The 23,156-nt window shown below is 43.2% G+C and overlaps 1 protein-coding gene across 10 annotated transcripts in view; it reads left to right on the top strand.

The window, feature by feature from the left end:
* The window catches only part of Zfx (zinc finger protein X-linked), a 75,989-nt gene that overhangs the window by 22,395 nt on the left and 30,438 nt on the right, over nucleotides 1-23,156 (top strand). For 2 of the 10 annotated variants that reach the window (XM_076561970.1, XM_076561966.1), the window contains exon 2: nucleotides 15,849-15,916. The exons of 1 other annotated variant lie outside the window; for it this stretch is intronic. The gene's annotated coding sequence lies outside the window, so the exon portion shown is untranslated. Of the gene's footprint in view, nucleotides 1-7,085; nucleotides 7,128-7,414; nucleotides 7,670-8,222; nucleotides 8,477-8,614; nucleotides 8,845-8,984; nucleotides 9,145-15,848; nucleotides 15,917-23,156 lie in introns of those variants that run through there. 7 more of the 10 variants (XM_076561969.1, XM_006990113.4, XM_042269676.2 and 4 more) reach the window with 7 other exon arrangements.

The following is a 23,156-nucleotide window of genomic DNA, read 5'->3' on the forward strand; positions in this document are numbered from 1 at the left end:
TCTTCCTTTCTTTCCTCCTTTCTCTTTCTTTCTTTCTTTCTTTCTTTCTTTCTTTCTTTCTTTCTTTCTTTCTTTCTTTCTTTCTTTCTCTCTCTCTCTCTCTCTCTCTCTCTCTCTCTCTCTTTCTTTTTTTCCTTTTTTTGAGACAGGGTCTCACCACATGGCTACTATGCAGCCTTGGCTGGCCTCAAACTCAGAGAGCACTTCCTGCCTCTGCCTCCCAAGTGCTGGGATTAAAAGCATGTACTACCATAGCAGACTAGATCAGAATCTTTTTCTCTTTTTCTTTTTTTGTTTTTCGAGACAAGGTTTCTCCGTGTAACAGTCTCCTGGAACTTGCTTTGTAGACCAGGCTGGCCTCGAACTCACTGCCTCTGCCTCCTAAGTGCTAGGATTAAAGGTGTGCACCACCACTACCTGGCTTCTTTCTTTCTTTCTTTCTTTTTTTTTTTTTAAGACAGGGCTTCTTTTTCTCTGGGTAGCCCTGGCAGTCCTGGAACTCATTCTGTAGACCAGGCTGGTTCAAACTCACAGATATCCGCTTGCCTGCCTCTGCCTCCTCAGTGCTGGGACTAAAGGTGTTAGCAGCAGCTGCCACAGCCACCACAGCCACCACCGCCTGGCCAGATCAGAATTTCTAATGAGACCCTATCTCAAAAAAAAAAAATCCAAAATGAAACAAATTAGAAAGTTGGGACTCCAGCTCATTTGGACTGTTGGCCTCGAGTTTCTGGGAGGTGGGCCCCAGGCTTCTTCCTCTTTACCAAAGTGATCCCTTACGAACTTGGGAAACATTACTGTTTCCTTCCTTCCTTCCTCCTTGTCCTTTCTGTGCCGTAGATTGAATCCAGGGCTTCATGCTTGATAGGCAAGCACTGTGCTTCTGAGCTGTGCGCTTGATTGTGACGATCATTTTGGAAAGAAGCAATGACGTTCATATGGCCCATAGAAAAGTGAGAAAGGAAGCCATTTTACATGCACTGCCTCGCCTGCTTCAAAGATGCTTTGAAACTGGAGGCTAACCCTGTTCTTTGTGTACATATGTATGCATACAGGGTTGAAACTTGCTGTGGAAAATTGCAAGCCAGGTAGGGTGGTTCACACCTGTTAATCTCAGCACATTCGAGGCTGAGGCAGGAGGCTTGCCATGGATTTGATTGAGGCCAGCCAGAGCCACATAGTGAATTCCAGGTCAGCCAAGAGTACGTGGTGACATCCTGTGTCAAAAGAAAGCAGAAATTTTCAGATATATACACGAGGAAAATAATGTAAATTATCCTTTTGTGTCTATCATCCAGCTTCAGCCTGTCTGCTTGTGCCCTGGCTTCTTTGATATCACCCAGCCACTCACATTACTCTTAATCTTTGTTTCATTCTCAGCCACCCCAAGTCTTTTGAAGGCCACCCCATAGTGTGTTATTTCACCTGAAAATATTTTGTTATTGTACTTCTCAATGATAAGTACTCATTTTTAGATACACTGATATCATCATCATACCTAAATGAATTCATAATTTGTCTGTCTTTTTTTTTCTTTCGAGACAGGGCTTCTCTGTGTAGCTTTGTGCCTTTCCTGGAACTTACTCTGTAGCCCAGGACAGCCTCAAACTCACAGAGATCCACATGTCACAGAGATCTACCTGGCTCTGCCTCCTGAGTGCTGGGATTAAAGGTGTATGCCACCACTGCCCAGCCATAATTTGTTTCAATGAGCTGTATATTACATTATTTTTCCAATTCTCTCATTAGTTTTGAATTTGTTTGTTTGAATCAAGATTGAAATGAAAAGGCTGGGTGTGGTAACACATGCCTGTAATCTTAGCACTTAGAAGGCCAAAGCAGGAAGATGGTTAGGAGTTCCAGGCCAGCCTAGGTTACATAGCCAGACCTTGTCTCAAAACCAAGGAAAGATTGAAGTTCATATATTCTAACTAATAGACATCTTTTAAGGCTTTTCTAATTTTTTTTTCTTCTTTATTTTTGAGACGTGAATGTAAGTAGTCCAGGCTGGTCTATGTAGCCTAGGATAACCTTGAACTCCTGATCCTCCTGCCTCTACCCAGTGCTGGTTACCCTATTGGCTTTCCCTCCAATTGTTTCTTTATAATTTGTTTGTAGAAGAAAGCAGAGCACCTCTTTTACAGACTGTCTCTATAATAACATGTTGTTGGTCACATCATTGGCTTTTTATTGATGTAGTTTTTTGTCCCATGTGTTTCCTGTAAATTGGTAGTTAAAGCAAGTGACACTGTGTATGTTCATCGTGAGGTACACATCTGGAAGTCTTTTTGCTTAGCAGCCATTGACTATTGTTGGCAAGATCTATTATTAATCTGGTGGTTACAAAATGGTGATGGTCTAATTTTATCAAGCCGCCTTTGTGTATTAGCGGGAATATTTCTATTTAAAGGCAGTTCCCTGGCGAACCATTTGGTTAATCTGAGGAACAGTTCTTATGGGGCAAATGCTTCATTTTTCCCTTCACCAGCTTTCAAAATAATGAGTGGGTTCCTTAGCATTCTCCAAAGGTGATCATTTTAGAAAAGATATAATTTACATACCATCAGAATCACCATTTTAAGGTGGTGAACCTGGCAGGGTGTGCCTGAAAACCAGGAAGTAAAAGCAGGCAGGTTGTGAGTTCCAGGCTAGCCTGGGCTATATAGTGGAACCTTACCTTAAACAACCAGGGGTTGGGGGTGTAGCTCAATTGTAGAGGGCTTGCCTGAGGATCTAGATTTGAGCCCTCTCACTTAAAAAGAAAACAACCCCCCCCCAAACTCACCAAGAATTTACTAGTTCTTCACATTTTTACCAAGTTGTGCAAGCATCACTAGTTGTAAGGCCTCATAAATTCATGAACATATCTGTAACAAGTCTTTTTCTGTCCTCCCATCCAGCTCCCAAATAATGACATGGAGACTCCTTATTAATTATGAAAGCTCGGCCTATAGCTTAGGCTTGTTCCTAACTAGTTCTTATAACTTACATTAACCCATTTCTAGTAATCTACATTCTAACATCTGGTGTTACCTTTCTTTCATATCCAGTACATTTCAATCCACAGAAGTTTCTATTCTTGGGGTGTTTGAATTTTCTGAACTTTAGCCAGCTGGAATCTTTGAACTGGCCCCTGAGACCTTTCTCCACACCATTTGTTAAGCTTGGACACTTTCTTTCCTTGCTTTTCTGGTAGAAGATGTCCCTGGTTCATGGTGTGCTTTTCTATTCTTCAGTCATTTCTCTGAGGAATCCTGATATACTCCAGTGGAAAACAGTAGGGGCTGAAATCTGGACTCCAGGGCTGCTCTCGATTACTGCCTTTTGTTTCTAGGCTACTGTATTGATTTTTCCCTCTTCAGTGGAGCTAGTTGGTTTGGTATGCCCTGTGATTTCTAATCTATGAGGTAGAATTTGGCCATTGGTGAGTTTCGGGAATTATATGCTATCTTAGTTAACTAATGATTCATAGGAAAAGCATTGTTTGAAACATCACCTGCTTGTCAATAATTATTTTAAAAAATGTTTTCCTTGGGGAAGGCACACAACTTGGAGATTTAAAAATTCTTTTTTGGCATAATTATAGCCAAATGACCCCTTCCAGAAGATGCAACTTGCTCATGTTAAGTATAAGGATAGTAGTATAAGTAAGTTTAAGGATCTAGTGTCAGACAAGCAGTTAATTTTTATAGGGCACAATCAGATATAAATATAGTTTTTCTAAGGGAAATTAACAAATTTTAACCATTGGAATATAAAATAAATGTATCATCACAACTTTATTCAAGCAAGTCTATTTACTCCTAAGCCAGTCCTCTATCATCTTCTGTTTGGATTTCTATTAGTGACAGACATGGAGTGCAAATCTACAGCATCTTTTTGCTCTAATCTTTCTCTGGAGAAATGATCGAAAGGCTTGTGTGGCTTCTGGCTCAAGCACCTATAAATATGTCAGAAATTCTATGATTAAAACATCCGCAAAAGCGGATTTTTTTTTTTAACATACATGAACAGCTCTGAAGGGACAAATACATGTTTACATACTATCAAAATTCTTTTGACTGCCAGGCGGCGGCGGCGCACGCTTTTAATCCCAGCACTCGGGAGGCAGAGCCAGGCGTATATCTGTGAGTTCATGGCCAGCCTGGGCTATAGAGCGAGATCCAGGACAGGCACCAAAGCTGCACAGAGAAACCCTGTCTCAAAAAAAAAATCCTTTTGACTGTTTTGAAATCAGCCATTTTATATTTCTACTATAGGCTTTGAAATATTCTGCTCTCAGTTTCCCCAGATACAATTTCCTCTTATTTTGTGTTTACTTGGCTGAGAAAAATGAAAGCACTTTAGGACTGTAGTTTTGTTAGTTGTGTGAGACAGGGTCTCTCTAGGTAGGTAACTAATTCAGCACCTGCCTGCCTCAGCCTCTGCATTTCTTGAGATTACAAACCTGTAGCACCCTGCTGGGCTTTCAGGAGTGTTTTTATCACTCCACACAGCCTCCTTTTTAAAAGTTCTGCAAGGGTAACTGTTGCATCCTTGTTGCTCCGTTTCACCAAGATCCCACACTCATCTTAGCCAGAAGGCAGAAGAGTGATGCCCAAGATTCTGTAGTCACTAACACTATTAGAAATTAAGTACAAGGTGAGTGGTACTTAGTCACCCGAGGCTTGATTACAAATGCTTTCAGTAATCTTAGGCACACTCAAGGTTCAAGTGTACTTTCATAAACGATGTAGTTTTTAATGATAGTTCACCTCCTCCTCCTTTTTGGGTGCAGTTCTGGCTACCAAGTCCAGGACCTTGCACATGATAGGCAAGTATTTTGCCATTGAGCTATCCCCCTCCCCAATACTTTTCCTCTTTTGAAAATTAAAACAAATATAGTTGACTTGATTTGTGCAGTCATCGAGAGGTTTCGCATTGCACTTTAAGAGAAGTATATCTAATCTAAGCAATAGAACCAGGCCTTTTCCCAGCAAAGTTCAGTTTCTTTATATATGCCAAGGAATCACAAAGGGTTCCTTAACACTGTCAATACCCAAGAACTTGTGTGATCTTGTAAATTGAGGTGGCATCTTTTTTTTTCTTTATTCTTCTTGACCGCTCGTTTCTTAAGTGCTTAGCAACTGATAGAGTCGTTGGTGGTAATAATGGAAAAATTGACAAGAATGCCTACATTCCGACCTTCTGTTTTGAACCTGCTGTTTATGGTTGTGTGGCTGACGTAGAGATTCCCTTAAGGGCAAACCTAGTATTAAGGGGGAGGCCCTTATAAAGCACTTTAAACACTGGTTATCATGTTAAAAAAACTATATTAATGTGACTTCATGAGCTACCTTCCACCCCCACCCTGAGACAAGGTCTCACTATATTAGCGAGGCTGGTCTCCAAGACTTGTTCTGAAAGAATCCTTCCTTCTCAGTTTCCGGAACATCTGGAAATGCAGTGCCTGCCTGCCAACTTTTTTTTTTTTTTTCCAACTTTTTGAGATGGTCTTCCTGTGTAGTCCAGGCTGGCCTGAACTTTTGATTTTCCTGCTTCAGACTCCTGAGTGCTGAGATAAAGGTGTGTGCCGCACTTAACTTCTTTTCATTTCTTTACTTGAAGTCATCGTGTTTAGTTTTATTTTTATGTGGATACAGCCCCTATCACAGCCTGAAGGATTTTCTATAAATGATGAAGATGGTGTCATTTATATCTGAAAGAAAAATTGTTTGGTGGCAGGAAGTTAAAACCCTGAGAAGAAAATTACTATCTGGTTACCAGATAGACCTACTAGATTCTAGTAGATCCTCAGAAAAAACTTTGATGGAACACTTCACAAATTTATGCCGTTCTTGCCCAGGGTCATGCTACTTTCTGTTCCAATCTTAGTATAGGTTCGACCTCAGAGAGTCCCCCACCAATAGCCCCGTCTGGCCTGGAACTTGCCAAAATCCTCTTGCCTTGGCCTCTAGATTTTGGAGACTAATGCTTGTCTCAGAGGTAGTTCTTAGAATACATGTTTTCCCTTTTGAAAAGCTTTTTATGATTGTAAGATGTTTGATGGAACAATTTACATTCTTGGAATTAACATATATGTCCTCCGTGTTGAAAGACATTTCACATCAGTGTGCTGTTTATTTGCTTTATCATTTTTGTGTTCTTTATTATTTAAAAATGTCTTACCTAGGGTAAAAGCTATCAACATTGTCTTCGCCAGTATGTCGAACTGGGTGTGGTAGCACATGGTTGTGATTCCAGCACTTGGGAAGCTGAGGCAGAAAGTTCATGTCAGCCTGGACTATATCCCCATTGTCTTACCTCCCCTAGTACCTCACAAAAGTTGTAACATGTTAGATTTAGTATATAGGATTGTAACATAGACTGCTGTGGTGGCGCACACCTTAAATCCCAGCTCTCAGCAGGCATAGGCTCGCGAATCTGAGTTTGAGGGTAGCCTGGTCTACAGAGCGAGTTACAGGACAGCCAGGGCTGTTACACAGAGAAATCCTGTCTTGAAGGGGGAAAAAAGAAAGGAAAGAAATGTAATATAGTAATCTGGACAAAGGAAAATACAAAATTCTTATTTTTTAAGTTTATAAATACTTTGTTGAATCACATAATTTCCCCTTCTCTTCTTAAGCTTTAAGAGATTTGTTTAAGAATTTTATTGAAAAAGATCTTATTTTCTAGATATTTATGGAAGAATGTAGAATTCCTGACTCATACGTAAGTTAGGATTTATACACTCCAAAGAATGTAACACACGTGTCTAGAAACTCTACCACTAAAAAATTCCTGTTCACTGCAGTGTGAGAAAGTCTTTAAAATGTACCCCCCCAAGACCAATTTGGCCTCCTGACAGGTTATTTATTAAAAAAAAAAAATTACAGAGTTTGGTAGTTGGTCTGGAGACACCCCCCCTCGACCATTCAAATTGGCAAGCCCATTTTCATTTTGTTTCAAAGTTATTTTTTTTTTAAAGGAAGACAGGAGACGGCGGGGGTTGCTAAATTTATCTTCTTCCCCAGGCACCGGGGCTGGAGAAAAAAAAAAAAACACACCACATTTACGGCGGGAGGGGGTCTGAGGGCCTGCACAGCACTCGAGCCCTCGCCTCAGGCCAGGACCCTCGCGGAGAGGCGGTAGGTCTCCCTGGAGGCCCCCGGGGGGTGGTTGAGGCCCACAAACATGGTAGGGGGCGGCCCGGGCCTCCCGCCTCTCGACGGGGTCGGCGGACCACGGCCTCGTGCGGACTTCACAGCCGAGGCGGCAGTGGCAGCGGTGTGTGTGTGGCGGCGGTGGCGGGAGGGAGCGCGGAGGTGGAAAGAAGGGGGGCGCTGTCACGGAAACTCGGGCCGCCGGAGACCCCGCCGCAGCGAGGCCACTGGGCTCCCCGGTTGCGGGGCGTGAGCGGCGCCAAAGCCGGGGCGTCAGAGGGACCCACCGGGCGGAGGAGGGGGCCCCATCTATCCTTCCGCATTTTCCTGGGTCTCTCTCCCCGGCGGTGACGTGACGTGCTGACGGCGGGCCCGTGCCGGGGAGCTGGGCCGCTTTTTGTCAGCTCCGAGCTCGGCCCCTCCTCCCTCCCTCCGCCCGCCCCACCAGCCGGAGCCCGGCCCAGTGCTCCAGAGAAAGGCCGGCCTGCAGCACCCGCCACCGTCGCCGACCGCCGCACGCCCGTCCGGTGAGTCTGGGGGGGGCCGCTGCGGCCGTGGGGCCTAGTGCGCGCGCGGCGGCCTGGTCCCGGCCTGGTCGGCGGCCCGCAAGGCGCCCTCCCGCGCTAGGCCGGGCGGCGTGGCGCGCGACGCCGTGCAGGCCCCGAGGAGGCCGCAGTTAGGCCCGGGGTGGCGCCCGGGTGTTCCGAGCGACGGTTGAGGCGCGCTCTGTAAACGGGCGGGGGCCGGGGCCGTGTTGCTCGGAGGTAGGGGAGGCGGTTGAGGGGTCCTGGGGGGCCGACGCGACCGACCCGGGGCACCGTGCGGGGGCGAGGCCTGGCGAGGAGGCTAAGGCTGCAGGCATGAGGTGAAGGCCGCAGGCCGGCCCGGCCGATTTTCGCTATGTAAATATCGGCGAGGGGGGGGGGGGGGAAGAGGGACGGGGGACAAGATGGCGGCCGATCGGCGCCTGCTGCAGGGGACGAGTGAGGGGGTTGCCGGGAGGGGGAGCCGCCATCTTGAAGGCGGCGTCTGAGGAGAAAATTCCGCTACAGCCCGTGAGGGGGGGTGGGAGAGCGGGCAGCGGCCGCGGCGGCGCTGGCGACGGGCACCGGAGCCCAGGCGCGGCGTCGAGTGTGCGCCGAGGGGCGTGTTCGCTCCCCATGGCGGCCATTGCCCTCGCCGCCATGATGAGCCCTTGGATTCCAGGCGCTTGGCGGCAGCGCCACCTTCCTGCCCAGCCTCCCACAGCCCCGTGACTGGCTGCTGTTTCCGCTGCATTTCGGCTTAGCAGCCGCAGGCGGCCATCGCGGCCGTCCCGGCGCCGGAGCCACCTGGTCTGTGTTGCCCCGGGGCTTGGAGCCTTTTCCCCCGCGCGCGCTTGCTGCCATTCCGGGGGGGGGATCGGCACCGGGGGGGGGCACTAGGGGAACCGGGGACATTTTGTTCTTTTTTTTTTTTTTTTTTCCTCAGAGAAAGTCAGACATGGCCGTTAGGGTGACCCCGATGCGGCGGTTCTCCGCCAATCGATGCGTTCACGAGTCCGTGAATAAAGAAAGGAAAAGGATGGGAAAGTTCTCACCACTCTTTTGACCAATAGGGGGCAAACGGCAGCCTACGAAAGCGGAAGCCTGACTAGCGGAGGGAAGTTTTGGTATTCCTTCCTGTGGAAACAAGTTTCTGGGGAGGCTGCGTTGAAGTTTGGGTATACGCTTCTTTTTTGTGTGTGTGTGTGGTTTTTTTAGTTGAGGAAAGTAAAAGGGAGGAAAGTTATTTTCTTGTGGAGGATCGCAGTGTGATGCGTTGCCTAGCGAACAGTTATCCGCTGGGGTGGGTGGGTGACGCGGGAAGGTGGCCAGCGGGCTTCTACCCCGTGCAAGTTGGGGCACCGCGCACAACTTCTGTGGTAACCGCGGAGCCCCGGGTCGGCGGTGCTTGGCACTAGGTGCCGAGAAAGACCGAGGAGGCTCTTGGACGGGGTGGCTGCAGGTTCGCCCCGAGGCAGGTGAGCCAAGGTGGAAAGGCGCCAGGCGCCGCGCGGGAGCCCCGTCCGAGCCCGGGGGGGTTCAGAGAAGGCCGGCCTTCCACTCGAAGCGTCGGCCAAGGCTTCCCGAACTCGGCGGCCGTTGGAAGTTACAAAGCGGGGCGTCCTGAGGGGGTGGGCCACCCAGGCAAAGGGCGTTTCAAGGGTGAGGCTTTTCTTCTGAGAACGGCAGGTATTTACTGTTCGGTTCAAGAGGAGAGCGCAGGTAGGGAGTGGTAGGAGCCGAGGCTTGGAAAGGTGGGTTGCTTTGTGACTGGTGAAAGGGGTTCCCGCCCGGTGAGGGACGCCCTGGCAGGGTGAAGACACCCCGGTCTATGTTCGATAGCTATCAGATCGGCTAGGAGTAAGTTGAAGAGAAGTAGGTTGTAGGTTGACCAGTGTTTCCAGGGTTTTCTCGGCGATGGCGATTACACAGTGGTCAGAAGCCAGATTTTATTGCCTTTTTAAAGGATTTTTATTACATTTTTGAATGATCTGTTTTCATTAGACAGCTGCTCCCTTTTTCTGTACTCGCTGTAAATAACGTTTTGCTCAAAGTTGTTAATATTTCTGTGGTGAATAGAGAAGGCTTTCCCATAATTTCATTGCCCATCGTTGAAAATTAAGACTGGTGCAACTTGAAGATGAGAAATGAACCTACAGGTGTTTCCATGGTAATTTTTGAGAAAGTCCGTTTTGAAAAGTAGTTTGGAAGGATGATTATTAAAAACAGTGGCCTTCAGATGCCCTTTGCAATCTGTTTTTCTCGCTGGTGAGAGTAGACACCGTTTTGTTTGAGAGGTTAACTAAGGTTATTTGCTAAGGCAAGCCTTCCTGCGGTTTTTTTTTTTTTTTGGATTAATATTTGACTCGTCTAGATAGCTGCACATGTGGGGAATGTGTTTTAGAGTTTTATCATCCAAACCTGAGTTCCATACGTACTCACTGTCAGTGTTTCCACTTTTGTGACAGCAACAGGTTGGGAATAGCGCTCCTGGAGAGCATGGAGGCGCTGGCAGAGTTGTTCAGAGAGGCCATGGCACACTTTGATCAAAGTTCTCTTAAGGCTCACATGCCATTTGCCCCAGCACTAGGAGGCAGAGGCAGGCAGATTTTTCTGAGTTTGAGGCCATCTACGTCTAGATAGTGAGACCCTGTCTCAAAAAAAAAAAAAGTACATTTGAAAAATTCTCTTTAAGATACGGTTCTTGGGTGTGTGTATAGGGCGGGGTAAGAGCAGTCAGAATGCATACTGTATAGTGTGAAATTGTTAAGTTTAATTAGTACAGTTAAGTAGTTCTTTATAAAAAAAACCCCGGATAGTGGGTGTTCAATATTGAGATGAAATTAGATTCAAGTTGTATAATTAGGAAGATTGGTAAATGTATAGTCTCCATCAGGAGTGGTTCCATACACAATTTTTTTTTTTTTTTACCTTAAAGGGCAGATGCTGCTAGTCTGGAGAACTGACTGGTGGAATACTGTTGCTACCTTATCCAGCTTGGATAGACAAGATGCTAGTTTTTTTATTTATTTAGAGTACTTTGCAGATAGATGGTTATTTCCTTTCTTTCCTTTTTTTTGCGATTTCCTTTTTTCAAAAAAAATGTGTTTGTGTATACTTTCAGAAACATTTCTCCTCTTGCTTGCTGTAGATGTTTAGTCTCCAATATTTAGACTTGCACTGTCACTGATAATGTATTGTTTATGCTTGTGCACAGGGGCAATTCATTTTTTTAAACTTCAGAAACCCTTAACAGGCCCCTGAAATCCTTCACCCTCATCAAAGATCTAGTTTTTTGTTTGTTTTCAGACAGTCTAAGTAGCCTGCCTAGCTTCAATCTCCTAATTCTCCTGCCTCACCCCCACCCCCCCACCCCAGTGGCTAACCCAGTTATCTGGTTGTCAGGGTTTCTTCTGTTGGTGATTTTTTTCCTCTGTGTAGGCTTTTCTCCTTGCCTTTTGTTTGTGGAAGGATTGCCCTGCCTCTCCTTAGCCTTGCTGCCTGTACACACCTTGGCTCTGCCTCCTTTGGGCAGGAGCTCTGTCGATTCAGTCTCTTTTTGGCTTAGTTTATCTTATTTGTTTGTTTGCGACAGTCTGTGTATGTAGCCCTGACCGTCCTGGAACTTGGTATGGTGGTCCAGGCTGGCCTCAATCACAGAAGTCTACCTGCAGCCCCCCCCCTCCCTGCTTGATCCTGTCTCCTGAGCTTGGCTGCTGACTTTCCCCGTCCTGACAAGAAACCTCACCTGTCTCCTCTTCCTTTGCTTTAACCAGTACTTTTCACTTCACCTTTTTCTAAAGCCACTAATTCCCAAGGCAGAACATTTCTATCCCATGCTAATGGGTTTGTCACATAAAAGGGTTCTGTTCCACACACTCCTTCGCTTTCTTTGTCTCCTGTGGTGGGATGGTCCTCAAGGTTTATCTGCTAGCTCTTCTCTGGAATCTTCTCTGTTAGTTCAGTGTCTGCTACCATGCCACAGCGTTTGAAGTGTCTAATGTGTCTTAACATAGCTGAAACCAAACTTATCTAGCACATAGATGACCAATACTATTTATAGGATTTTTTTAAAAAAAAAAAAAGCTCAGGGCCTCCAAACAACTCTTATTTCTTATTTTTGTTTTCCTCAAGACAGGGTTTCTCTGTGTAGTCTTGGCTGTCCTGGAACTTGGCATGCAGATCAGGGTAGTCTTGAACTCAGAGATCCACCTGCTTCTGCCTCCTGAGTGCTGAGAATAAGGACGTGGGCCACGACCACCTGGCCTCCTTATCCTTCTGTTACCACCACCAGTTTTCCTGAGTTGTTACTTTTTGTTCCATAGAACAGTGTGAACATCTTTAATTTAGCATTGAATCTTTCATCTGTTAACAGTATGTTTGCATTTTTGTCTTCTAATAGAATGTAGAAACAGGGTCTCTCCTCTGTCTTTGTCCCCAAGCAGTACCAGGCATATGATCATTATCTCCCCCAAACAGTTCTCTGAATTATTGGGTGCAGTAAAGTTGGTTTAAATTAAATAGTTTCCTGCTATTCCAATTCAGTTATCTGTCTAGTATGTTCTTTGACCAAGGGATATTCATTTTAAGGCACACCTGTCTTGTTAGGACAGCAGGTCAAACCCAGGTGCTGAGTAACCTCTATTCTTTTCCCATATCTGATTGGAATATGACCACCCTGCTTTTATTCCTGCCAAATTGTTTTTCCAGACAGCGTTTTTTTAAAATCCACATTTTTTTTGGGGGGGGGGGTTTCGAGACAGGGTTTCCCTGTAGCTTTGGAGCCTGTCCTGGACTAGCTCTGTAGACCAAGCTGGCATCGAACTCACAGAGATCTGCCTGCCTCTGCCTCCCGAGTGCTGGGATTACAGGCGTGCGCCACCACCGCCCGGCTTAAAATCCACATAATCTTAGAAACCCATTTTTTTTTTTTTGCTCAGCAGGAAGTACACTTTAAAGAAAATATATATGGCCTTGATGCATGTAGCCTTTTGTCTTTTAAAAACTAAAAGTTTCCAAATTACTAAAAATAAATATTAATGAGAGTTTACAGATTTTAGTGTGTTGTGATGTTTGATACACACACACACACATACATATATTTGTTTAATGAAATAGTCTCACAGATTCAAGTGTGCATCCCCCTTCATCCCCATTCCTCTTTTCTACTTGTAACCATTGTTCTAATATGTATGTAATGAAAACAATATCAAATATTATGTGTTTTAACTGTATCTATTATGCATTGTTCTATACATTATTTTCCTTTTTCTATTTTTGGTTTTGGAGACAAGTTTCTTTGTGTAGCCTTGGCTCTCCTGGAACTCTGCTTTGTAAACCAGGCTGGCCTTGAACTCAGAGATCTGCCTGCCTCTGCCTCCTGGGTGCCTGTATGCCACCATGCCTAACTATTGAACATAATTTTTGAGATTCAGTTTATTGGCTTTCCATGTGCTGCAGGGATTCCTAGGATCCCTAATGGTCTTATAGGAGGTCCATGAAGTCAGAGTTATTTTCATAATAGCAATATTTGCTCTTTTGATCCACATTCACCTGTATATTATACAAATATTAGAGAGTACACGATTCACAATGTCCTAATGGAGTGAGTACAGAAACAGTTGGGATTCATCTTTCCTCAAGAGATTTGCAGAATTGTAAAACAGTTTCATTTTTACTTAGAAAATTAATTCTAAAATATTATTCATGCTCATATATAATAAGCTTTTTAATGAGTTGATGTTTTTAAATCTTGATCTCAGTGGTGGTGCACACCTTTATCCCAGCACTCGGGAAGTAGAGGAAGGTCGATCTCTGAGTTCGAGGCCAGTACAGAGTGAGTACCAGGACAGCCAGGGCTACATAGAGAAACCAGGTCTCCAAAAAAACCCAAAAAACTCACTTCAGTTTCAGAGGGGCCCGAAACTTAGCAGTCCTGCTTTTGACCTCTCAAGTGCTTAGGTGCCACCAAAATTAGTTTAAATTTTTAAGTATGAATGCCATAAAAAACTTCTTGTGGTCCTATATTTCTGAAAGCTTAAAAGAGTCTTGAAACCAGAAAGTTTGAAAACTCCTGTTGTAGCTCATTCATACTATTTGGGGGCAAGCAGTGCTGGGCATCAGAGCCAGGTCCTTTTGTGTGTAGGCAAGCCCTCACTAATACTGTGTTTCAGTGTGTGGAAACACTGTGATCTGTTTACTTCTGTGGGAGGCACATTAGGCTGTTTGCAGTCTTCAGCAGTTCCTAACAGTGCTGCTGTGAACTTCCTCACGGTTCTCTCCCCAGACTGTATAGACGGACAGTTGCTGCATGGAAGAAGTCTGGGCATTGTCAGTTTGACTGGGAATTGCATTTGACAGGCTTACCAGTTGTTTCTGAGCTTGTTTCTCCAGATCATTGCCAAAACATTCGATTTTGCTCTTTTCCCAAACCTGTTGGGGATAAATGCTATCTCCTTGCCCTGTTTATTTTACATTTCTTTGGTTACTATTGGGGTTGGCTGGACTGCCCCCTCCAAATTTAGTGGCCATTTGAGTTTTCTGGGAACCATTTATACATACATCCTTTATGTTGGACTGTTGCCTTTTCCTTATAGTTTATGAATATTTTTGCATTCTGGGTCCTAAAGATTTGGGATTATATACGATGAAAAAATATCTTCCTACTCTGTGGCTTTTCTTATAGTTCTGTTTACTTTTTGTGTAGGCGGTCTTAATGTGAAGGCAGCCAGTTTGGGCTGTGTGTGTGTGTGTGTGTGTGTGTGTGTGTGTGTGTGTGTACACGTGCATCTGGAGGTTAGTGTGTGTGTGTGTGTGTGTGTGTGTGTGTGTGTGTGTGTGTACACGTGCATCTGGAGGTTAGATGACAACCTCCAAGAGTCAGTTCTCTAGAACATCATGTGAGTCCTGGGGATTGAATTCGGGTTGTCAAGTCTGGTGGCCAGTTGTTCTCTACCCACTGAGCCATCTCCCTGGCTCCACATCTATCGTTAGTTTCTCTTTCTGTCTTTATTGACCTGTTTGGCTGGTTCTATCACTGCCACATTGATTTAATGATGATAGCTTTATAATTAAATCTTAGTATGTTCCTTTTTTCTTCAGGATTATTTTAGCTGTTTTTCCCTCTACTTTAGGGTTAGTTTTTCAATTTCTGAGAAGAATGATTGGATTTTTATTGTATTTGCATCACCTCTATTGAAAACTCTAATCTTGGCTTGTAATCTTTGTTGTCATTTTAAGTTAGGTCTTCTTTTAGTTTGTTCTCTGTCCCCTCTTCCTTCTCTCTTTCTCCCTCTCTTTGTGGCACCAGGGATTAAATTTAGTGATTTACACATGCTAGCCCAGTGTTCTTCTATCAAGCTGTGTCTCCCTCACCCATGTATCCCAGGCTGTTCCCAAACTAGTTGTGTGTAGCCAAGGATAGCCTTGAATTTCTGGTCTTCCAGTCTCCTCCAGAGTGCTAACATTGTGGACATGTACCATTATGCTTAGTCCCTTGGTAGCCTTTTAGATAGCACGGTGTATGCAATGCTGGGGATTAAGTCCAGGACTTCATGTTAGGCAAGCAAACTGACTACAACCCCAGCCCCTGCAGTCCGGTGTTTGGTTTTGTTAATTTTTTTTTCACATACTTGTCTATGTTGGCCTTGAGTTCATTCTTTAGCTCAGGCTGGACTAGAACTTGAGATTTGTTTACCACAGCCTCTGGAATTAGGGGCTCTGCTGCCAGCTCCCTTCCCCCAATGGTGCTGAGGATTGAATCCAGAACCTTGTGCATGATAGCTAGACAAGTGCTCTGCAAATGAGCTATACCAGTCTTTTAAATGTAAATTGTGAAAATCCCCCCCCCCCCCCCCCCCCCCCCCGACAGGGTTTCTCTGCATAGCTTTGCGCCTTTCCTGGAGCTTACTTGGTAGCCCAGGCTACCACAGAGATCCGCCTGGCTCTGCCTCCCGAGTGCTGGGAATAAAGGCGTGCGCCACCGCTGCCCGGCTTAAATTGTGAAAATCTTACTGATTTCTTTTGTGCATAGGTGTGTGTGAGATGTGCATTCATACATGTACAACATAGTATAGAAGTCCTATCTAAATATTCCTAAAAGTTATTTTGGTAAAACTAAATAAAGCCCTAGATACTAAGGAAATAAGATATTCTATTAATTGATTCTTTTTTCCCTCTACAGGTGTGTATCACTGTGCTCAGCTAACCTTTTAAGATGAATTGGGGAGCATTCCTTCTTTTTTGAAACAGGTCTGTTTAATAGAAGTGATCTGATTATTGAAAGTTAGACAGAACGCCATTAGTAAAACTGTACTTAGTTTCTTCTTTTTCTCCCTTTTTTTTTAGTAGATTTTGGATTGAATTGAATTGGATTGATTGATTTTGTGTCTCTGTGTGTGTTTTGAGACACGGTTTCTTTGTGTAGTCTTGGCTGTCCTGGAACTCACTTGGTAGCCCAGGCTGGCCTCGAACTCAGAGATCCACCTGCCTCTGTCTCCTGAGTGCTGGGATTAAAGGCGTGCGCCACCACTGCCTAGCTGATTTGGTTTTTGAAGACAGGGTTTCTCTGTGTAGTCCTGGCTGTCCTGGAACTCTGTAGAGCACTCAGAGATCCGTCTGCTTTTGCCTCCTGAGTGCTAGGAGGATCCCAAGTGTGCGCTACCACCGCCTGGCTGGATTTAATTTATTAATAGCCTCTTCTCTCCCATGCCATGTCCTTTTGGCTTCTTAAGATTGCATTGTCTTTTTGGTAATTTATACAAAATAAGTTTCCTTTCCTAGAAAAGTAGAAATTCTCAAATATTTTGATATAAAATACAGGTTTCCTTGATGGTGTTTAGAAAATTGACTTTAATTTCTATTTTTTCCTGTGTTGTTAGTAAGTTAGCAACTAACCTGTACTTACCAGATTTCTCCAACTGTTCATTTTATGGGTGCTTTGTGTTTTTACTCTGGGAGCTATTACTACCTTTCCTTCTGCTTTGTTTCTGTGTGTTCTGACATTAAAAAAAGGATGCTGGAAGCTTGCATACTAGTATTCAACCTATTTTTGAGGTACAAGTGTTGAAATTTGAAAACTTCTCTGCTAACTAGATTTTAGGATTTTGATACTACTTTATTATTGTTATTAAGTGGTTCTAAATACATTGTCCTTTTCATATTTTTTCTGTGACCGATAAGGTCGCATGTAGCCCTAGCTGGCCTGAAATTTGCTGCTCAAAACGTGGTGTTAGCCATAACTCTTAATCCTTTTGCCTCTATCTCCTAAGTGCTGGATTTACAGACATGTACTACTGTGCATATCTTCTGGCTTTTCTTTCCTAATTGTGTTGCAGCATAGTTGGGGAACATTGACTGATACAAAACTCAATTATATTTATACCAGCAACAAGCAACTTGAAAATCAAATTCGGAAACAAGGATAATTTATAATAAGATCTAATAGCATATAATATCTTACAGTAAACCCAACAAAGCATACTGTAACTTTTTTTTTTTTTTTGAGATAGGGTTTCTCTGTATAACGGCTCTGGCTGTCCTGGAACTCGCTCTGTAGACCAAGCTGGTCTAGAACTCAGATCTGCCTGCCTCTGCTTCCTGAGTGCTGGGATTAAAGGCATGCGCCACCATGCCTGGTCTGATTCCCTTTTTTAATGATTAATTTTGTCCATTATCTGGCTCCTGGATCCTTTAACGCTACAATGATTGTATTGTATTAACTTCTTTCTGTTTGTGTAGTGGGTATGTACTATCACTAATTTTTGTTTTTCAAAACAAGGTCCCTGTGTAGTACTGGCTGTCCTGGAACTTGATATGCAGACCAGGCTAATCTTGAACTCAGAGATCCATCTGCCTCTGCCTCCTGAGTGCTGGGATTAAGGAGTGCGCCACCCAGCCCGGCCCTCTTTTACTATTTTTTATATGATAAGTCTTATTTAAAAACATTTGACTTGGAATTCATGATAGCTAAGTTTCTAGTTTGATTAAAGTGTTTTGTGTTTTTAAGTGGCAAATTAATTTTGCAAAAATAATTGATAAAGCTTCCTTTGTGTTCTGGCATAGTTCATATAGTTTGGGGAAAACTTGATGACTTTTGAAAGTACTATATCTAACAGCTATATTTATTTAAAAATCTTGATAGTGACTAAATTAATTTTTTCCCTCCTCCTTCTCTTCTCTTTTTTTGGTATTAGGGCTTGAGCCCAGGCTCTTGCACATGATAGGCAAGCACTTTGCCACAGGGCTGCCTCTCTAGCCTAGGTTCTCTGTGTCTAACAAAGTTAATGCTGCTAATTTACATGTCCCCTCAATGTGCTAGCATTGATTTACAGTTTTCTTAGAAGTTTTCCTTTTTTCTGTATCAGCCCCTTCACTTTAATTATGTTTTTAGTTTAGTAGTATTTTATTGTCTTTGTACTTTTTTGAAAAAAAAAGCCAATCTTAGATTATTTTTTCCTTAAATTAGTTGGTCCCTTAGTTTAGTTCTAGGGAAAGATTGTGAAGTTTAAAAATGCTTGTTGATAGTCAGCTTGGAACATATTTACTGCTGGTCTTGTGTGGCAAACCCAGCCTGTTCTTTTGTTTAATGACTCAAGGATTTATTAAGTTATTTGTGCAAAGCCTAATTACTAATTGCATTAACAGAAGATCAGTGTAGAAACATTCTGCAGTTCTGTAGCTTGCCAATTTAAAAACATTGTTCTAGTTATGGAAAAGCCCAATACTATATTCTTGCCAGTGTTTAAGACAGATAGAGGCTGGCTGGGCGGTGGTGGCACACGCCTTTAATCCCAGCACTCAGGAGGCAGAGCCAGGTGGATCTCTCTCTGTGAGTTCGAGGCCAGCCTGGTCTACAGAGTGAGATCCTACACAGAGAAATGCTGTCTCAAAAAACCAAAAAAAAAAAAAAAAAAAAAAAAAGACATGTGGAAGCCATTACTGGTGTTAGTATTACAATTACAGAATCTCAGAGACCTACTATAACATATTTAGGAAAAGCAGTAATAGATGTCATGTGTTTACATCGGTAAGGTATAGCATAGAGTCACTATTAGTTACTTTTAGTGTTGGTGGTATGGTCACAGTGATGTTAACAGTGTTCATAGTTTGACATGGTGGCACATGCCTTTAATCCCAGCATTTGAGAGACAGAGGCATGTAGATCTCTAGTTCTAAGGCCAGCCTGGTCTACATAGGAGTTTCCAGGACAGTCGGGGCTACATAGACTATTTCTCAAAACAAACAAACAAAAACAAAACCACCAATCAAAAATATTAAATAAAATCATAAATAAATGTTCATAGTTTATTTTGGTGGTGTTCCATGTAGAACCTAGAACCCAGTTTCATACATGCCAGGCAAACACTCTACCACTGAACTACATCCCCAACCCTTTATAGTTTATAAGTATTTTAAATGTTTTAAAAAGGAAAAAGTGGTAATATGTGATTTTTAAAAGTAGTTACTAGACAATTAAGAAAATAATTAGTTTGAATAAAGTAGTTGGAAGTGAGACTAAATTAAACTAAAAATGTAAGGTAGATACTGTAGCTAGCACCTGTCATTCCAGCACTCAGGAGGCTGAGGCAGGAAGATTGTTGTGCGTTCAAGGGCAACCTGGGCTATTGAATTGTGAGACTCTTTTTCAAAAAAACTCCAAACCCAGCAATAGGAAATGACTCAGCAGCTGAGGATGCCGGCTGCTAAGCCTGACTACCTGGGTTCAGTTCTTGGAGAGCACATGGTACAAAGAGAGGGTTGACTCACAGCTGTCCTGACCTCTGTAAGAACGTGAGTCTTGAGAATGTACAACCACATGCATGTACTCAAACACTAAATAAATTTAAAAAACCAACAACACAAAACCTCTTGAAGTTCAAATGTGTTAGAAAGGGTCTCTCTGTGTAGTTCTGGCTGTCCTTGAAGTTACTAATTTTAGACCAGGCTGGCCTCAGTCAAACTCACAGAGGTCCCCCTGTCTTTCCTGTGCTGGGATTAAAGGCATTCATGCCCAGCCTTGGTTTTTAAATGCAAGATATATATGTATATATACCTTGCATACACACACACACCTCATTAAGAAAGGGACTGCATAAGAAAAGCACTCAACTAAGTTAGCAACTACCAGTTGACTAGGCTAGCAATAATGAAATGCCCAGTTTGGGAAAAGATGGCGAGTGTTAGAAGAACAAAGCAAATGGGTAAGAAAACACTTCCTGATAACACCATCATTTCTTTGCATGCATTGCATTAGATGGAAATTGACTTTTTAAACATTTCACCTCTGACAGTCTTATTTCATGTACTTTTGTCCAATGTAGATTAAATTAATCTCCACTCTTTGTTATGTTCAAATACTGTCTTCATCCTCGTTTTATTTACACATTCCACTCCAGTATACCTACATCTAAAGGTAGAATACTTCATTTGAGGAGACGTGAATAGGACTTTGTTGAGAATCTCAGCACAAGTTACAAAGCAACTTAAAAATTAGTCACTATGAAGTCAGAAAGGGGGAACCAGAGTCGAGTTATATTTGTTCCGTTATGATAAACAGTAGAATGTTATATGATGATAACAGCGGATTGGTAAATTACCACATGCATTTAAAGGCAATGTTTTTATAAAAGAATTTATTGCTTTCTTTATCTGAAAATAAGTCAAAACCTGTACTATTTCTACCATCGAGCTAGTCTTAAAAGCATCTAACACAGCGTGGTATTGTTAGCTTACAAATGCAGCTAAATTTAGAGGATATTTTTTTGGCAGTTCTTAATCTGAGCAGGAATAGGGGCTTTGGAAAAATAAGGGTTTTAAGTTTGTCATTTTAGGGCCAATTTTTAATAGATTGTGAAAGTTCGGACTCTTAAACTTTAAACAAACAAAACCTTGAAATTACCAATTGGCACAGAATGATTTTATGGAAAAACTAGTCTAACAAAACTTGGCATTGAATTCCTGACTGAAGCACACAAAAAGTTCCAAGTGGGACAGGGCAAAGAAGGACATGGTTCTTCCATTCACAACAGCAGGCATTTTCTCTTATGTATGTCTGGGTGAGGGTGTTGGGTCCTGGAGTTACAGATAGTTGTGAACTGCCATGTGGGTGCTGAGAATCAAACCCCGGGTCCTCTGGAAGAGCAGCCAGTGCTCTTAACCACTGAGCCATCTCTCCAGCACTAGATTCAATTTTTAAAAATTTCTGTCTCATGGATGTTTTTGTTTTATACACTTCCATGCTATTTTTTTGGTACATTAAAAAATCATGACTTTGAATTTAACATAACCTTTGTCTTTCTGCCAAAATCATGTTGAGGAAAAAGATAAAAACTCGGAGGTGGGGGGAACCCTGAAATGTACTTTACATCAGAATATGGTGACTTTCTCCTTGAATAAAGCAATTAAGAATATGTCAATGGCAAAAAGCAAGAGAGTTTTAGTGAATCTGTGGCTCTATACCGAAATTGGCATCCTGTAAGAGCAAGCCATGGACGTAGCCTGGTGATTAAAGCTGAGCTTTTGCCCTGTGGGTACAGATCGATCTGTCTCTGGATTTGCAGAAGGAAATGCAGTAAATTATCTGAGTTGCACATTTGTTTGTACACATGGATTTGCAAAATGGGTGCTGTGGCAAGAAAGGTTGGGGTCGTGCTTGTTTAATTTGACGGTAGTAGAGATTGACTAGAGGGCCTTGTGCATGCTAGGCAGGGTACTTTACTTCTGAGCTATATTCCAAGCCCTCTTTTTTACTTTTTGAGACCAAATTCACTTTGTAGCACAGTCAGGCCTCAGTCTCCCAGGTCGGTTGGGTTATAGGGTTGTGCGACCAGGCCCAGCTAAGGGGCAGTGTTTTAGATGGCTTATAGTTATTGTGCAGCCTGTGAGACTTGGACATGGGAAATGTAGTACTTTTCTACCACTAAAGGAAAGCCTGACTGGTTTTCTTCTCTCTTGTGTACCCATACTAGAAAGGATGCTTGTGACCTAGACACTGACTGTTAACAACACAAACAGAGATTTTCATTGGGGCTGAGGAAAGTCTCCCGGCTGTCAGTGTAACTAATTTAGCAACTTGTCTCTAAATGTGGTCAACCAAAAGGAACAATGCTTTTGAGGAAAACCAGCAGTTTGGAAGGGGCTTCCAAAACAACCAACTGAAAAATGAAACCCTAGAGAAGAAAGTGTAATGTCAGGTATAGCATAAACATTGGGATCTTAGAAATATCTGGGAAGACATTTTGTCCACCAAAAAAATTTAGAAGATTGCTATGGGGGAAAAAAATTAACCACTAAGCACCCCAGTTTATTTAGGAACTTAAAATAGGCTCTCTTGCTAGGTGTGGTGGTGTACTCCTTTAATCCCAGCGGAGGCAGGTGGAGCTCTAGATCCAAGGCCTGCCAGGACAGCCAGGGCCAACATAAGAGAGAGACCTTGTCGCAAAAACAAAACAAAACAAAGCATCTTACTTGTGACTATCAAGTTAGCTAGTATAGAAAAGTTAGTACAAGAGGAAAGTTTGGGGTTGGAGAGATGGCTCAGTGGTTAAGAGCACATAGTACTTATAGAGGAGCAGATGACTAGCGCCTGTAACTTCAGCTCCAGAAGCTCCCACACCTTCTGGCCTCTGGGTTCCTGCACTCACATGCACATACCCACACACATAAATACATAATTCAAAAGCAAATATGAGGAACGTTAAAGTGATAACAGAGGACAGATGGAGGAGGAGTACTTATCCTGTAATAGAAATTGTAATAAGAGTCAATAGAGAAGCTAGTAGAGTGACGCAGGAGTTTGAGGCCAGCCTGGGGCTGTATGATTTACAAGCCAGCCTTCACTGAGACCCTACACTAAAAACAAAAAGAAGACTAAATAGAGAAAATGGAAGGAGCTGCCTGCTAGAGCTAGGCCATGTACTAGGTCTAGAATTAATCTCTAGTTCTGAAAAAAATGCATTAGCAATGTGTGAGAAAAAAACAAGAAACTAGCCAACATGCAAGACTTTAGCCAGACTTTATGGCATAGACATGTAATCCCAGCTAGTAGGAAGACTGAGGCAGGGGAATAGAAAGTTCAATGTCTGCCTGGCATGTAGAGGAAGTTCAAGGCTAGCTTGAGCAACTTAGTGAAATGGCTTCCAAAAGGGCAAAAGAGGCCTGAGAGTCAGCTCTGGTAGAGCACCTGCTCTGTGTCCAGGGCCCTGGAAACGTGGAGTACCCAAACCAGACATGTCCTTTGTTTAAGAAGGGCCCACTGGGTGTACGTGTGAGTTGAAAAGAGCTTGGTAGAATAATAGCAGTGGAAATAAATAAAAACTGATGGGATTTAAGACTACCTGACTTTAGGTGGGCATATAGCAGTTAATTTAATCCCAGCACTTGGGAAACAGAGGCAGGAGGATCTCTGAGTTTGAGGACAGCCTGGTCTAATGGTTCAGGACAGCCAAGGCTACCCAGTAAGACTCTGTCCCAAAAAATAAAAATAAAAAAG

This window comes from Peromyscus maniculatus, chromosome X (assembly GCF_049852395.1).
Source record: "Peromyscus maniculatus bairdii isolate BWxNUB_F1_BW_parent chromosome X, HU_Pman_BW_mat_3.1, whole genome shotgun sequence".
Lineage (NCBI taxonomy): Eukaryota > Metazoa > Chordata > Mammalia > Rodentia > Cricetidae > Peromyscus > Peromyscus maniculatus.